At 64.7% G+C, this 13,994-nt stretch overlaps 1 protein-coding gene across 3 annotated transcripts in view; it reads left to right on the top strand.

Annotated features, from left to right (window-relative positions):
* b4galt2 (UDP-Gal:betaGlcNAc beta 1,4- galactosyltransferase, polypeptide 2) overlaps window positions 1–13,994 on the top strand; it is a 486,872-nt gene that overhangs the window by 378,102 nt on the left and 94,776 nt on the right. The gene's annotated exons all lie outside the window — the stretch shown is intronic.

Raw genomic sequence — 13,994 nt, 5'->3', positions numbered from 1 at the left:
TGTGTTGGGCAGGGGGAGGTGTGCGTGTTTGGGGGCAGGGGGAGGTGTTTGGGGGCAGAGGGAGGTGTTTGGGGGCAGAGGGAGGGGTTTGGGGCAGAGGGAGGTGTTTGGGAGCAGAGGGAGGTGTTTGGGAGCGGGGGAGGTGTTTTGCGTGTTTGAGGGCAGTGGGCCATGTTTGGGGGTGAGGGGAGATGTTTTGGAATGGGGGGAGGTGTTAGGGGGCGGGGGAGATGTTTGGGGCGAGGGAGGTGTTTGGGGGCGGGTGAGGTGTGTGTTGGGGAGCAGGTGTAGGTGTGCGTGTTTGGGGGCAGAGGGAGGTGTTTGGGGGTAGTTGGAGGTTTTTGGGGGCAGGGGGAGGTGTGTATGTTGGGTGCAGGGGGAGGTGTTTGGGGGCAGGGGGAGGTGTTTGGGGGCAGGGATAGGTGTTGTGCATGTTTGGGGGCAGGGGGAGGTGTTTGGGCCCAGGGATAGGTGTTGTGCATTATTGGGGGCAGGGGGAGGTGTTTGGGGGTAGTTGGAGGTTTTTGGGGGCAGGGGGAGGTGTGTGTGTTGGGTGCAGGGGGAGGTGTTTGGGGGCAGGGATAGGTGTTGTGCATGTTTGGGGGCAGGGGGAGGTGTTTGGGGCCAGGGATAGGTGTTGTGCATGTTTGGGGGCAGGGGGAGGTGTTGTGGGGCAGGGGAAGGTGTTGTGCGTGTTTGGGGGCAGGGGGAGATGTTTGGGGGTGATGGGAGGTGTTTGGGGGTGGTGGGAGGTGTTTGGGGGCGAGGGAAGTGTTTGGGAGCAGGGGGAGGTGTTGGGGAGCAGGGGAGGTGTTGTGCGTGTTTGGGGGCAGGGGGAGATGTTTGGGGGTGATGGGAGGTGTTTGGGGGTGATGGGAGGTGTTTGGGGGCGGGGGAAGTGTTTGGGAGCAGGGGAGGTATTTGGGAGCAGGGGGCGGTGTGTGTGTTTGGGGGCTGGGGGAGGTGTTGGGGGCGGGGGAGGGGGAGGTGTTGGGGGGCGAGGGAGGTGTTGTGCGTGTTTGGGGGCAGGGGGAATTGGTTGGGGGCAGGGGGAAACGTTTGGGGGTGGTGGGAGGTGTTTGGGGGTGGTGGGAGGTGTTTGGGGAGGGGGGAGGTGTGTGTTGGGGGGCAGGGGGAAGTGTGCGTGTTTGGGGGCAGGGGGAGGTGTTTGGGGGCAGGGGGAGGTGTTTGGGAGCAGAGGGAGATGTTTGGGGGCAGGCGGAGGTGTTTGGGGGCAGGGGGAGGTGTTTGGGGGCAGAAGGAGGTGTTGGGGGGCGAGGGAGGTGTTGTGTGTGCTTGGGGGTGGGGGGAGGTGTTTGGGGGTGGGGGGAGGTATTGGGGGGCGAGGAAGGTGTTGTACGTGTTTGGGGGCAGGGGGAGATGTTTGGGGGCAGGGGGAGGTGTTTGGGGGTGGTGGGAGGTGTTTGGGGGTGGTGGGAGGTGTTTGGGGGCGGGGGAAGTGCGTGTTGGGCAGGGGGAGGTGTGCGTGTTTGGGGGCAGGGGGAGGTGTTTGGGGGCAGAGGGAGGTGTTTGGGGGCAGAGGGAGGTGTTTGGGAGCAGAGGGAGGTGTTTGGGAGCGGGGGAGGTGTTGTGCGTGTTTGAGGGCAGTGGGCCATGTTTGGGGGTGGGGAGGAGGTGTTTAGGGGTGAGGGGAGATGTTTTGGAATAGGGGGAGGTGTTAGGGGGCGGGGGAGATGTTTGGGGCGAGGGAGGTGTTTGGGGGCGGGTGAGGTGTGTGTTGGGGAGCAGGTGTAGGTGTGCGTGTTTGGGGGCAGAGGGAGGTGTTTGGGGGCAGGGGGAAGTGTTTGGGGGTAGTTGGAGGTTTTTGGGGGCAGGGGGAGGTGTGTGTGTTGGGTGCAGGGGGAGGTGTTTGGGGGCAGGGGGAGGTGTTTGGGGGCAGGGATAGGTGTTGGGGGGCAGGGATAGGTGTTGTGCATGTTTGGGGGCAGGGGGAGGTGTTGGGGGGCAGGGGAAGGTGTTGTGCGTGTTTGGGGGCAGGGGGAGTTGTTTGGGGGTGGTAGGAGGTGTTTGGGGGCGGGGGAGGTGTTTGGGGGTGAGGGGAGTGTTGGTGGGGTGGGGGGAGGTGTTGGTGACCGGGGGAGGTGTTGTGTGTGTTTGGGGGGAGGTGTTTGGGGGCGGGGGAGATGTTTGGGGGCGGGGGAGATGTTTGGGGGTGGGGGGAGGTGTTTGGGGGCGGGGGGAGGTGTTTGGGGGCGGGGTGATGTTTGGGGGTGTGGGGAGGTGTTGTGTGTTTTTGGGGGGAGGTGTTTGGGGGCGGGGGAGATGTTTGGTTGGGGGGAGGTGTTTGGGAGCAGTGGGAGGTGTTTGGGGGCGGGGGAGGTGTGCGTGTTTGGGGGCAGGCTGAGGTGCTTGGCGGCGGGGGAGGTGTTGTGTTTGGGGTTAGGGGAATGTGTTGGGGACGGGGAGGTGTTGTGCATGTTTGGGAGCGGGAGAGGTGTTTGGGGGCTAGGGGAGATGATTGGGGGTGGGGGAGGTGTTGTGCGTGTTTGGGGGCGAGGGAGGTGTTGGGGGCAGAGGGAGGTGTTGGGGGCAGAGGGAGGTGTTGGGGGCAGAGGGAGGTGTTGGGGGCAGAGGGAGGTGTTGGGGGCAGAGGGAGGTGTTGGGGGCAGAGGGAGGTGTTTGGGGCAGAGGGAGGTGTTTGGGGGTGGGGAAGGTGTTAGGGGGCAGGGAAGGTGTTAGGGGGCAGAGGGAGGTGTTTGGGGATGGGGAAGGTGTTCGGGGCGGGGGGAAGTATTTGGGGGTTGGGGCAAGTGTTGGGGCCAGGGGTGTGTGGCATGTGTTTGGGGGCAAGGGGAGGTGTTTGGGGCGGGGGTAGGTATTGAGGGTGCGGGGGTAGTGTTTGGGGGAGGGGGAGGTGTTGTACATGTTGGCGGTGCGGGGCAGAGGTGTTTGGGGACGAGGGGCGGTGTTGGGGGGACAGGGGAGATGTTGTGCGTGATTGGGGGCGGTGGGAGGTGTTGGGGACGGGGGGAGGTGTTATGTGTGTTTGGGGGCAGGAAAAGTGTTTGGGGCGAGGGACGTGCTGGGGGTGGGGGAGTTGTTGCACAGGTTTGGTGGCGGGGGAAGGTTTTGGGGGGCGGGGGGAGGTGTTTGGGGGCAGAGGGAGGTGTTTGGGGGCAGAGGAAGGTGTGTGTTGGGAGCAGAGGGAGGTGTTTGGGAGCGGGGGAGGTGTTGTGCGTGTTTGGGGGCAGTGGGCCATGTTTGGGGGTGGGGGGAGGTGTTTGGGGGTGAGGGGAGATGTTTTGGAAGGGGGGGAGGTGTTAGGGGGCAGGGGAGATGTTTGGGGCAAGGGAGGTGTTTGGAGGCGGGTGAGGTGTGTGTTGGGGAGCAGGGGTAGGTGTGCGTGTTTGGGGGCAGAGGGAGGTGTTTGGGGGCAGGGGGAGGTTTTTGGGGGCAGAGGGAGGTGTGTGTTGGGTACAGGGGGAGGTGTTTGGGGGCAGAGGGAGGTGTTTGGGAGCAGGGGAGGTGTTGTGCGTGTTTGGGGGCGAGGGGAGGTGTTTGGGGGTGGGGGGAGGTGTTTGGTGGTGAGGGGAGATGTTAGGGGGTGGGGGAGGTGTTTGGGGGCGGGTGAGGTGTGTGTTGGGGAGCAGGGGTAGGTGTCCGTGTTTGGGGGCAGAGGGAGGTGTTTGGGAGCAGAGGGAGGTGTTTGGGGGCAGGGGGTGTTGTTTGGGGGTAGGTGGAGGTGTTTGGGGGCGGGGGGGTGTGTGTTGGGCGCAGGGGGAGGTGTTTGGGGGCGGGGGACGTGTGTGTGTTGGGGGCAGGATTAGGTTTTTTGGCGGCAGGGGGAGGTGTTTCGGAGCGGGGGGGTGTTTGGGGGTGGGGGGAGGTGTTGGGGGGCGAGGGAGGTGTTGTGCGTGTTTGGGTGCAGGGGGAGATGTTTGGGTGTGGTGGGAGGTGTTTGGGGGCGGGGGAGGTGCGTGTTGGGCAGGGGGAGGTTGCGTGTTTGGGGGCAGGGGGAGGTGTTTGGGGGCAGAGGGAGGTGTTTGGGAGCAGAGGGAGGTGTTTGGGAGCGGGGGAGGTGTTGTGCATGTTTGGGGTGGGGGGAGGTGTTTGGGGGCAGGGGGAGGTGTTTGGGAGCAGGGGGAGGTGTTTGGGAGCAGGGGGAGGTGTTTGGGGGCAGGGGGAGGTGTTTGGGAGCAGAGGGAGGTGTTTGGGAGACGGGGAGGTGTTGTGCGTGTTTGGGGGCAGGGGGCGATGTTTGGGGATGGGGGGAGGTGTTTGGGGCGGGGGAGGTGTTTGGGGGCGGGTGAGGTGTGTGTTGGGGACGGGTGAGGTGTGTGTTGGGGAGCAGGGGGAGGTGTTTGAGAGCAGAGGGAGGTGTTTGGGAGCAGAGGGAGTGTTTGGGGGCAGGGGGAGGTGTGTGTGTTGGGGGCAGAGGGAGGTGTTTCGGGGCAAGGGGAGGTGTTTGGGGGAAGAGGGAGGTGTTTGGGGCCAAGGAGGTGTTGGGGGGCAGGGGGATGTGTATGGGGGCAGGGGGAGGTGTTGGGGGTGGGGGAGGTGTTGTGCGTGTTTGGGGGCGAGGGAGGTGTTGGGGGCAGAGGGAGGTGTTTGGGGCAGAGGGAGGTGTTTGGGGCAGAGGGAGGTGTTTGGGGCAGAGGGAGGTGTTTGGGGGTGGGGTAGGTGTTAGGGGGCAGGGAAGGTGTTAGGGGGCAGAGGGAGGTGTTTGGGGATGGGGAAGGTGTTCGGGGCGGGGGGAAGTATTTGGGGGTTGGGGCAAGTGTTGGGGCCAGGGGTGTGTGGCATGTGTTTGGGGGCAAGGGGAGGTGTTTGGGGCGGGGGTAGGTGTTGAGGGTGCGGGGGTAGTGTTTGGGGGAGGGGGAGGTGTTGTACATGTTGGCGGTGCGGGGCAGAGGTGTTTGGGGACGAGGGGCGGTGTTGGGGGGACAGGGGAGATGTTGTGCGTGATTGGGGGCGGTGGGAGGTGTTGGGGACGGGGGGAGGTGTTATGTGTGTTTGGGGGCAGGAAAAGTGTTTGGGGCGAGGGACGTGCTGGGGGTGGGGGAGTTGTTGCACAGGTTTGGTGGCGGGGGAAGGTTTTGGGGGGCGGGGGGAGGTGTTTGGGAGCAGAGGGAGGTGTTTGGGGGCAGAGGGAGGTGTTTGGGAGCAGAGGGAGGTGTTTGGGAGCGGGGGAGGTGTTGTGCGTGTTTGGGGGCAGTGGGCCATGTTTGGGGGTCGGGGGAGGTGTTTGGGGGTGAGGGGAGATGTTTTGGAAGGGGGGGAGGTGTTAGGGGGCAGGGGAGATGTTTGGGGCAAGGGAGGTGTTTGGGGGCGGGTGAGGTGTGTGTTGGGGAGCAGGGGTAGGTGTGCGTGTTTGGGGGCAGAGGGAGGTGTTTGGGGGCAGGGGGAGGTTTTTGGGGGCAGAGGGAGGTGTGTGTTGGGTGCAGGGGGAGGTGTTTGGGGGCAGAGGGAGGTGTTTGGGAGCAGGGGAGGTGTTGTGCGTGTTTGGGGGCGAGGGGAGGTGTTTGGGGGTGGGGGGAGGTGTTTGGTGGTGAGGGGAGATGTTAGGGGGCGGGGGAGGTGTTTGGGGGCGGGTGAGGTGTGTGTTGGGGAGCAGGGGTAGGTGTCCGTGTTTGGGGGCAGAGGGAGGTGTTTGGGAGCAGAGGGAGGTGTTTGGGGGCAGGGGGTGTTGTTTGGGGGTAGGTGGAGGTGTTTGGGGGTGGGGGGGTGTGTGTTGGGCGCAGGGGGAGGTGTTTGGGGGCGGGGGACGTGTGTGTGTTGGGGGCAGGATTAGGTTTTTTGGCGGCAGGGGGAGGTGTTTCGGAGCGGGGGGGTGTTTGGGGGTGGAGGGAGGTGTTGGGGCGAGGGAGGTGTTGTGCGTGTTTGGGTGCAGGGGGAGATGTTTGGGTGTGGTGGGAGGTGTTTGGGGGCAGGGGGAGGTGTTGGGGGTCAGGGGGAGGTGTTGTGCATGTTTGGGGGCAGGGGGAGACGTTTGGGTGTGGGGGGAGGTGTCTGGGGGTGGTGGGAGTGTTAGGGGGCAGGTGAGGTGTTTGGGGGCGGGGAGGTGCGTGTTGGGCAGGGGGAGGTGTGCGTGTTTGGGGGCAGGGGGAGGTGTTTGGGAGCAGAGGGAGGTGTTTGGGAGCGGGGGAGGTGTTGTGCTTGTTTGGGGGCAGGGGCGGTGTTTGGGGGTTAGGGGAGATGTTTGGGGGTGGGGGGAGGTGTAGGGGGCGAGGGAGATGTTTGGGGTGGGGGAGGTGTTTGGGGGCAGAGGGAGGTGTTTGGGGCCAGGGAGGTGTTTGGGGGCAGGGGGAGGTGTTTGGGGGTAGGGGGAGGTGTTGTGCGTGTTTGGGGGCAGGGGAAGGTGTTGGGGGGCAGGGGGAGGTGTTGTGCATGTTTGGGGGCAGGGGGAGATGTTTGGTGGCAGGGGGAGTGTTTGGGGGCAGGGGGAGATGTTTGGGGGTAGGTGGAGGTGTTTGGGGGCGGGGGGAGGAGTGTGTGTGTTTGGGGGCAGGGGGAGGTGTTTAGGGATGGGGGGAGGTGTTTGGGAGTGGGGGAAGGTGTTGGGGGGCGAGGGAGGTGTTGTGCGTGTTTGGGGGCGGGGGAGATGTTTGGGGGTGGTGGGAGGTATTTGGGAGCAGGGGGAGGTATTTGGGGGCAGGGGGAGGTGTTGGGTGGCAGGGGGAGGTGTTGGGGAGCAGGGGAGGTGTTGTGCGTGTTTGGGGGCAGGGGGAGATGTTTGGGGGTGATGGGAGGTGTTTGGGGGTGGTGGGAGGTGTTTGGGGCGGGGGAAGTGTTTGGGAGCAGGGGGAGGTATTTGGGAGTAGGGGGAGGTGCTTGAGGGCGGGCGAGGTGCTGTGCGTGTTTGGGGGCAGGGGGAGGTGTTTGGCGGCAGGGGGAGGTGTTGGGAGCAGGGGGAGGTGTTTGGGCGCAGGGGGAGGTGTTTTGCGTGTTTGGGGGCTGGGGGAGGTGTTTGGGGGTGGTGGGAGGTGTTTGGGGGTGGTGGGAGATGTTTGGGGGCGGGGGAGGTGCGTGTTTGGGGGCAGAGGGAGGTGTTTGGGGGCAGAGGGAGGTGTGTGTTGGGTGCAGGGGGAGGTGTTTGGGGGCAGAGGGAGATGTTTGGGGCAGAGGGAGGTGTGTGTTAGGTGCAGGGGGAGGTGTTTGGGAGCAGAGGGAGGTGTTTGGGAGCAGGGGAGGTGTTGTGCGTGTTTGGGTGCGGGGGAGGTGTTTGGGGGTGGGGGGAGGTGTTTGGGGGTGGGGGGAGGTGTTGGGGGCGGGGGAGATGATTGGGGCGGGGAGGTGTTTGGGGGCGGGTGAGGTGTGTGTTGGGGAGCAGGGGTAGGTGTGCGTGTTTGGGAGCAGGGGGAGGTGTTTGGGGGTAGGTGAAGGTGTTTGGGGGTGGGGGAGGTGTGTGTGTTGGGGGCAGGGGGAGGTGTCTGTGTTGGGAGCAGGGGGAGGTGTTTGGGGGCAGGGGGAGGTGTTTGGGGGCAGAGGGAGGTGTTTGGGGCCAGGGAGGTGTTTGGGGGCATGGGGAGGTCCTTGGGGGCAGGGGGGGGTGTTGTGCGTGGATGCGGACAGGGGGAGGATTTGGGGGGCAGGGGGAAGTGTTTGGGGGCAGGGGGAGGTGTTGTGCGTGTTTGGGAGCGGGGGGAGATGTTTGGAGGCAGGGGGAGGTGTGTGTTGGGTGCAGGGGGAGGTGTTTGGGAGCAGAGGGAGGTGTATGGGAGCGGGGGAGGTGTTGTGCGTGTTTGGGGGCGGGGGAAGGTGTTTGGGTGTGGGGGGAGGTGTTTGGGGGGTGAGGGGAGATGTTAGGGGGCGGGGGAGATGTTTGGGGCGGGGGAGGTGTTTGGGGGCGGGTGAGGTGTGTGTTGGGGAGCAGGGGTAGGTGTGCGTGTTTGGGGGCAGAGGAAGGTGTTTGGGAGCAGAGGGAGGTGTTTGGGGGTAGGTGGAGGTGTTTGGGGACAGGGGGAGGTGTGCGTGTTTGGGGGCAGAGGGAGGTGTTTGGGAGCAGAGGGAGGTGTTTGTGGGCAGGGGGAGGTGTTTGGGGGCAGAGGAAGGTGTTTGGGGCCAGGGAGGTGTGTGGGGGCAGGGGGAGGTCCTTGGGAGCAGAGGGAGGTGTTGTGCGTGTTTGGGGACAGGGGTAGGTGTTGGGGTGCAGAGGGAGGTGTTTGATGGCAGGGGGAGGTGTTGTGCGTGTTTGGGGGCAGGGGGAGGTGTTGGGGGACAGGGGGAGATGTTGGGGGGCAGGGGGAGATGTTGGGGGGCAGGGGGAGGTGTTGTGCGTGTTTGGGGGCAGGGGGAGGTGTTGTGCGTGTTTGGGGGCAGGGGGAGATGTTTGGGGGTGGGGGGTGTTGGGGGCGAGGGAGGTGTTGTGCGTGTTTGGGGGCAGGGGGATTTGTTTGGGGGCAGGGGGATTTGTTTGGGTGTGGGGGGAGGTGTTTGGGGGTGGTGGGAGGTGTTTGAGGGCGGGGCAGGGGGAGGTGTTTGGGGGCAGAGGGAGGTGTTTGGGGGCAGAGGGAGGTGTTTGGGGGCAGAGGGAGGTGTTTGGGAGCGGGGGAGGTGTTGTGTGTGTTTGGGGCCAGTGGGCCATGTTTGGGGGTGGGGGAGAGGTGTTTGGGGGTGAGAGGAGATGTTTTGGAATGGGGGGAGGTGTTAGGGGGCGGGGGAGATGTTTGGGGCGAGGGAGGTGTTTGGGGGTGGGTGAGGTGTGTGTTGGGGAGCAGGGGTAGGTGTGCGTGTTTGGGGGCAGGGGGAGGTGTTTGGGAGCAGAGGGAGGTGTTTGGGAGCGGGGGAGGTGTTGTGCGTGTTTGGGGGCAGGGGGAGGTGTTTGGGGGTAGTTGGAGGTGTTTGGGGGCAGGGGGAGGTGTGTGTTGGGTGCAGGGGGAGGTGTTTGGGGGCAGGGGGAGGTGTTGTGCGGCAGGGGAAGGTGTTGTGCGTGTTTGGGGGCAGGGGAAGGTGTTGTGCGTGTTTGGGGGCAGGGGGAGATGTTTGGGGGTGGTGGGAGGTGTTTGGGGGTGAGCGGAGTGTTGGTGGGGTGTGGGGAGGTGTTGGTGACCGGGGGAGGTGCTGTGTGTGTTTGGGGGGAGGTGTTTGGGGGCGGGGGAGATGTTTGGGGGTGGGGGGAGGTGTTTGGGGGCGGGGAGATGTTTGGGGGTGTGGGGAGGTGTTGTGTGCATTTGGGGGGAGGTGTTTGGGGGCGGGGGAGGTGTTTGGGGGCGGGGGAGATGTTTGGGGTGGGGGGAGGTGTTTGGGGGCAGGGAGAGGTGTTTGGGGGCAGGGGGAGGTGTTTGGGGGTAGGTGGAGGTGTTTGGGGGTAGGTGGAGGTGTTTGGGGGCAGGGGGAGGTGTGTGTGTGTTTGGGGGCAGGGGGAGGTGTTTGGGGGTGGGGGGAGGTGTTTGGGAGTGGGGGGAGGTGTTGGGGGGCGAGGGAGGTGTTGTGCGTGTTTGGGGGTGGGGGAGATGTTTGGGGGTGGTGGGAGGTGTTTGGGAGCAGGGGGAGGTATTTGGTGGCAGGGGAGGTGTTGGGTGGCAGGGGGAGGTGTTGGGGAGCAGGGGAGGTGTTGTGCATGTTTGGGGGCAGGGGGAGATGTTTGGGGGTGATGGGAGGTGTTTGGGGATGATGGGAGGTGTTTGGGGGTTGTGGGAGGTGTTTGGGGCGGGGGAAGTGATTGGGAGCAGGGGGAGGTATTTGGGGGTAGGGGGAGGTGCTTGAGGGCGGGGGAGGTGCTGTGCGTGTTTGGGGGCAGGGGGAGGTGTTTGGCGGCAGGGGGAGGTGTTGGGAGCAGGGGGAGGTGTTTGGGGGCAGGGGGATATGTTTGGGGGTGGTGGGAGGTGTTTGGGGGCAGGGGAGGTGTTTGGGGGTGAGGGGAGTGTTGGTGGGGTGTGGGGAGGTGTTGGTGACCGGGGGAGGTGCTGTGTGTGTTTGGGGGGAGGTGTTTGGGGGCGGGGGAGATGTTTGGGGGTGGGGGGAGGTGTTTGGGGACGAGGAGTTGTTTGGGGGTGTGGGGAGGTGTTGTGTGCGTTTGGGGGGAGGTGTTTGGGGGCGGGGGAGGTGTTTGGGGGCGGGGAGGTGTTTGGGGTGGGGGGAGGTGTTTGGGAGCAGTGGGAGGTGTTTGGGGGCAGGGGGAGGTGTGCGTGTTTGGGGGCAGGCTGAGGTACTTGGGGGCGGGGGAGGTGTTGTGTTTGGGGTTAGAGGAATGTGTTGGGGACGGGGAGGTGTTGTGCATGTTTGGGAGCAGGAGAGGTGTTTGGGGGCTAGGGGAGATGATTGGGGGTGGGGGAGGTGTTGTGCGTGTTTGGGGGTGGGGAAGGTGTTGGGGGCAGAGGGAGGTGTTTGGGGGTGGGGAAGGTGTTAGGGGGCAGAGGGAGGTGTTTGGGGATGGGGAAGGTGTTCGGGGCGGGGGGAGGTATTTGGGGGTTGGGGCAAGTGTTGGGGCCAGGGGTGTGTGGCATGTGTTTGGGGGCAAGGGGAGGTGTTTGGGGGCAAGGGGAGGTGTTTGGGGCGGGGGTAGGTGTTGAGGGTGCGGGGTTAGTGTTTGGGGGAGGGGGAGGTGTTGTACATGTTGGCGGTGCGGGGCAGAGGTGTTTGGGGGTGAGGGGTGGTGTTGGGGGGACAGGGGAGATGTTGTGCGTGATTGGGGACGGTGGGATGTGTTGGGGACGGGGGGAGGTGTTGTGTGTGTTTGGGGGCGGGAAAAGTGTTTGGGGCGAGGGACGTGCTGGGGGTGGGGGAGTTGTTGCACAGGTTTGGTGGCGGGGGGAGGTGTTTGGGGGCAGAGGGAGGTGTGTGTTGGGTGCAGGGGGAGGTGTTTGGGGGCAGAGGGAGGTGTTTGGGAGCAGAGGGAGGTGTTTGGGGGCAGAGGGAGGTGTGTGTTGGGTGCAGGGGGAGGTGTTTGGGGGCAGAGGGAGGTGTTTGGGAGCGGGGGAGGTGTTATGCGTGTTTGGGGCCAGTGGGCCATGTTTGGGGGTGGGGGGAAGGTGTTTGGGGGTGAGGGGAGATGTTTTGGAATGGGGGGAGGTGTTAGGGGGCGGGGGAGATGTTTGGGGCGAGGGAGGTGTTTGGGGCCGGGTGAGGTGTGTGTTGGGGAGCAGGGGTAGGTGTGCGTGTTTGGGGGCAGGGGAAGGTGTTTGGGGGTAGTTGGATGTGTTTGGGGGCAGGGGGAGGTGTGTGTGTTCGGTGCAGGGGGAGGTGTTTGGGGGCAGGGGGAGGTGTTTGGGGGCAGGGGGAGGTGTTTGGGAGCTGAGGGAGGTGTTTGGGGGCAGAGGGAGGTTTTTGGGGGCAGGGGGAGGTGTTTGGGAGCAGAGGGAGGTGTTTGGGGGCAGAGGGAGGTGTGTATTGGGTGCAGGGGGAGGTGTTTGGGGGCAGAGGGAGGTGTTTGGGAGCAGAGGGAGGTGTTTGGGAGCGGGGGAGGTGTTGTGCGTGTTTGGGGGCGGGGGGAGGTGTTTGGGGTGAGGGGAGATGTTAGGGGGCGGGGGAGATGTTTGGGGCGGGGAGGTGTTTGGGGGCGGGTGAGGTGTGTGTTGGGGAGCAGGGGTAGGTGTGCGTGTTTGGGGACAGAGGGAGGTGTTTGGGAGCAGAGGGAGGTGTTTGGGGGCAGAGGGAGGTGTTTGGGGGTTGGTGGAGGTGTTTGGGGGCGGGGGGTGTGTGTTGGGGGCAGGGGGAGGTGTTTGGGGGCAGGGGGACGTGTGTGTTGGGGGCAGGGTTAGGTGTTTGCGGGTGGGGGGAGGTGTTGGGGGGCGAGGGAGGTGTTGTGCGTGTTTGGGGGCAGGGGGAGATGTTTGGGTGTGATGGGAGGTGTTTGAGGGTGGTGGGAGGTGTTACGGGGCGGGGGAGGTGCGTGTTGGGCAGGGGGAGGTGTGCGTGTTTGGGGGCAGGGGGTGGTGTTTGGGGGCAGTGGGAGGTGTTTGGGGGCAGTGGGAGGTGTTTGGAGGCAGAGGGAGGTGTTTGGGAGCAGAGGGAGGTGTTTGGGAGCAGAGGGAGGTGTTTGGGAGCAGAGGGAGGTGTTTGGGAGCAGAGGGAGGTGTTTGGGAGCGGGGGAGGTGTTGTGCGTTTTTGGGGGTGGGGGGAGGTGTTTGGGGGTGAGGGGAGATGTTTGGGGGTGAGGGGAGGTGTTAGGGGGTGGGGGAGATGTTTGGGGGCGGGTGAGGTGTGTGTTGGGGAGCAGGGGTAGGTGTGCGTGTTTGGGGGCAGGGGGAGATGTTTGGGGGTGGTGGGAGGTGTTGGGGGGTGAGGGAGGTGTTGTGCGTGTTTGGGGGCAGGGGGAGATGTTTGGGTGTGGGGGGAGGTGTTTGGGGGTGGGGGAGGTGTTTGGGGGCGGGGAGGTACGTGTTGGGCAGGGGGAGGTGTGCGTGTTTGGGGGAAGGGGGATGTGTTTGGGAGCAGGGGGATGTGTTTGGGGGCAGAGGGAGGTGTTTGGGGGCAGGGGGAGGTGTGTGTTGGGTGTAGGGGGAGGTGTTTGGGGGCAAAGGAGGGTGTTTGGGAGCAGAGGGAGGTGTTTGGGAGAGGGGGAGGTGTTGTGCGTGTTTGGGGGCAGGGGGCGATGTTTGGGGGTGGGAGGAGGTATTTGGGGGTGAGGGGCGATGTTTGGGGGTGGGGGGAGGTGTTAGGGGACGGGGGAGATGTTTGGGGCGGGGGAGGTGTTTGGGGGCGGGTGAGGTGAGTGTTGGGGAGCGGGGGGAGGTGTTTGGCAGCAGAGGGAGGTGTTTGGGAGCAGAGGGAGGTGTTTGGGGGCAGGGGGAGGTGTTTGGGGTAGGTGGAGGTGTTTGGGGGCAGGGTGAGGTGTGTGTGTTGGGGGCAGGGGGAGGTGTTTCGGGGCAAGGGAGGTGTTGGAGGTGGGGGGAAGTGTTTGGGGGCGGGGGAGGTGTTGCGTGTGTTTGGGATCAGGGGTGGTGTTTGGGAGTGGGCAGAGGTGTTTGGGGAGCAGGGGGAAGTGTTGTGCGTGTTTAGGGCCAGGGGAGGTGTTTGGGGGCGGGGGGAGGTGTTGTGCGTGTTTGGGGGCAGGGGAAGGTGTTGGGGGTGGGTGTAGGTTTTGTGGCTGGGGGAGTTGTTGCACGTGTTTGGGGGCGGGAATGGTGTTGGGGGGGAGGGGGGTGAGGTGCTGGGGGTGAGGTGGTGTTGCACAGGTCTGGGGGTGGGGGATGTGTTGGGGGCAGGTGGAGGTGCTGGTGGTGGGGGAGGTGTTGGGGACGGGTGTCGGTGTTGGGGCAGGGAGATGTTGTACGGGTTTGGGGCGGGGGGAGGTGTTTGGGTGCGGGGAGATGTGTGTGTTTGGGGCGGGGAAGTGTTGCACAGGTTTGGGGGCGGGGAGAGGTGTTGGGGGCAGGGGGAGGTGTCGGGCGTGTTTGGGGCGGGGGAGGTGTTGGGGTGGGGGGAGGTGTGCGTGTTTAGGGGCAGGTGTAGGTGTTGGGACAGGGAGGTATTGTACGGGTTTGGGGGTGGGGGGAGGTATTGGGGCAGGGAGGTGTTGTACAGGTTTGGGGGCGGGTGTAGGTGTTGGGGCGCGGAGGTGTTGTACGAGTTTGGAGGTGGTGGGAGGTGTTTAGGGATGGGATAGGTGTTGGGGGGCAGTGGGAGGTGTTGCATGGGTTTGGGGTCAGGGGTAGGTGTTGGGGGTGGGGTAGGTGTTGGGGGCGGTGGGAGGTGTTACACCGGTTTGGGGTCGGGGGAAGGTGTGGGGGGCAGGGGAGGTGTTGCACCGGTTTGTGGTCGGGGGAAAGTGTTGGGGTGGGGGAGGTGTTGCATGGGTTTGGGGTTGGGGGGAGGTGTTGGGCACAGGGTTAGGTGTTCGGGGTGGGGGAGGTGTTGCATGGGTTTGGAGGCCGGCAGGTGTTGGTGGTGGGGTTAGGTGTTGCACGGGATTTGGGGCGGGGAGGTGTTAGGGCGGGGGTAAATGTTGCACAGGTTTGGGGGCGGGGGAAGTGTTGCACGGGTCTGGGGTGGTTTTGGGGGCAGGGGAGGTGTTGCACGGGTCTGGGGTGGTTTTGGGGGCAGGGGAGGTGTTGCACGGGTCTGGGGTGGTTTTGGGGGCGGGGGTAGGTGTT

Source organism: Chiloscyllium punctatum, chromosome 7 (assembly GCF_047496795.1).
Source record: "Chiloscyllium punctatum isolate Juve2018m chromosome 7, sChiPun1.3, whole genome shotgun sequence".
Lineage (NCBI taxonomy): Eukaryota > Metazoa > Chordata > Chondrichthyes > Orectolobiformes > Hemiscylliidae > Chiloscyllium > Chiloscyllium punctatum.
This window is presented reverse-complemented; position numbering and strand designations above follow the sequence as displayed.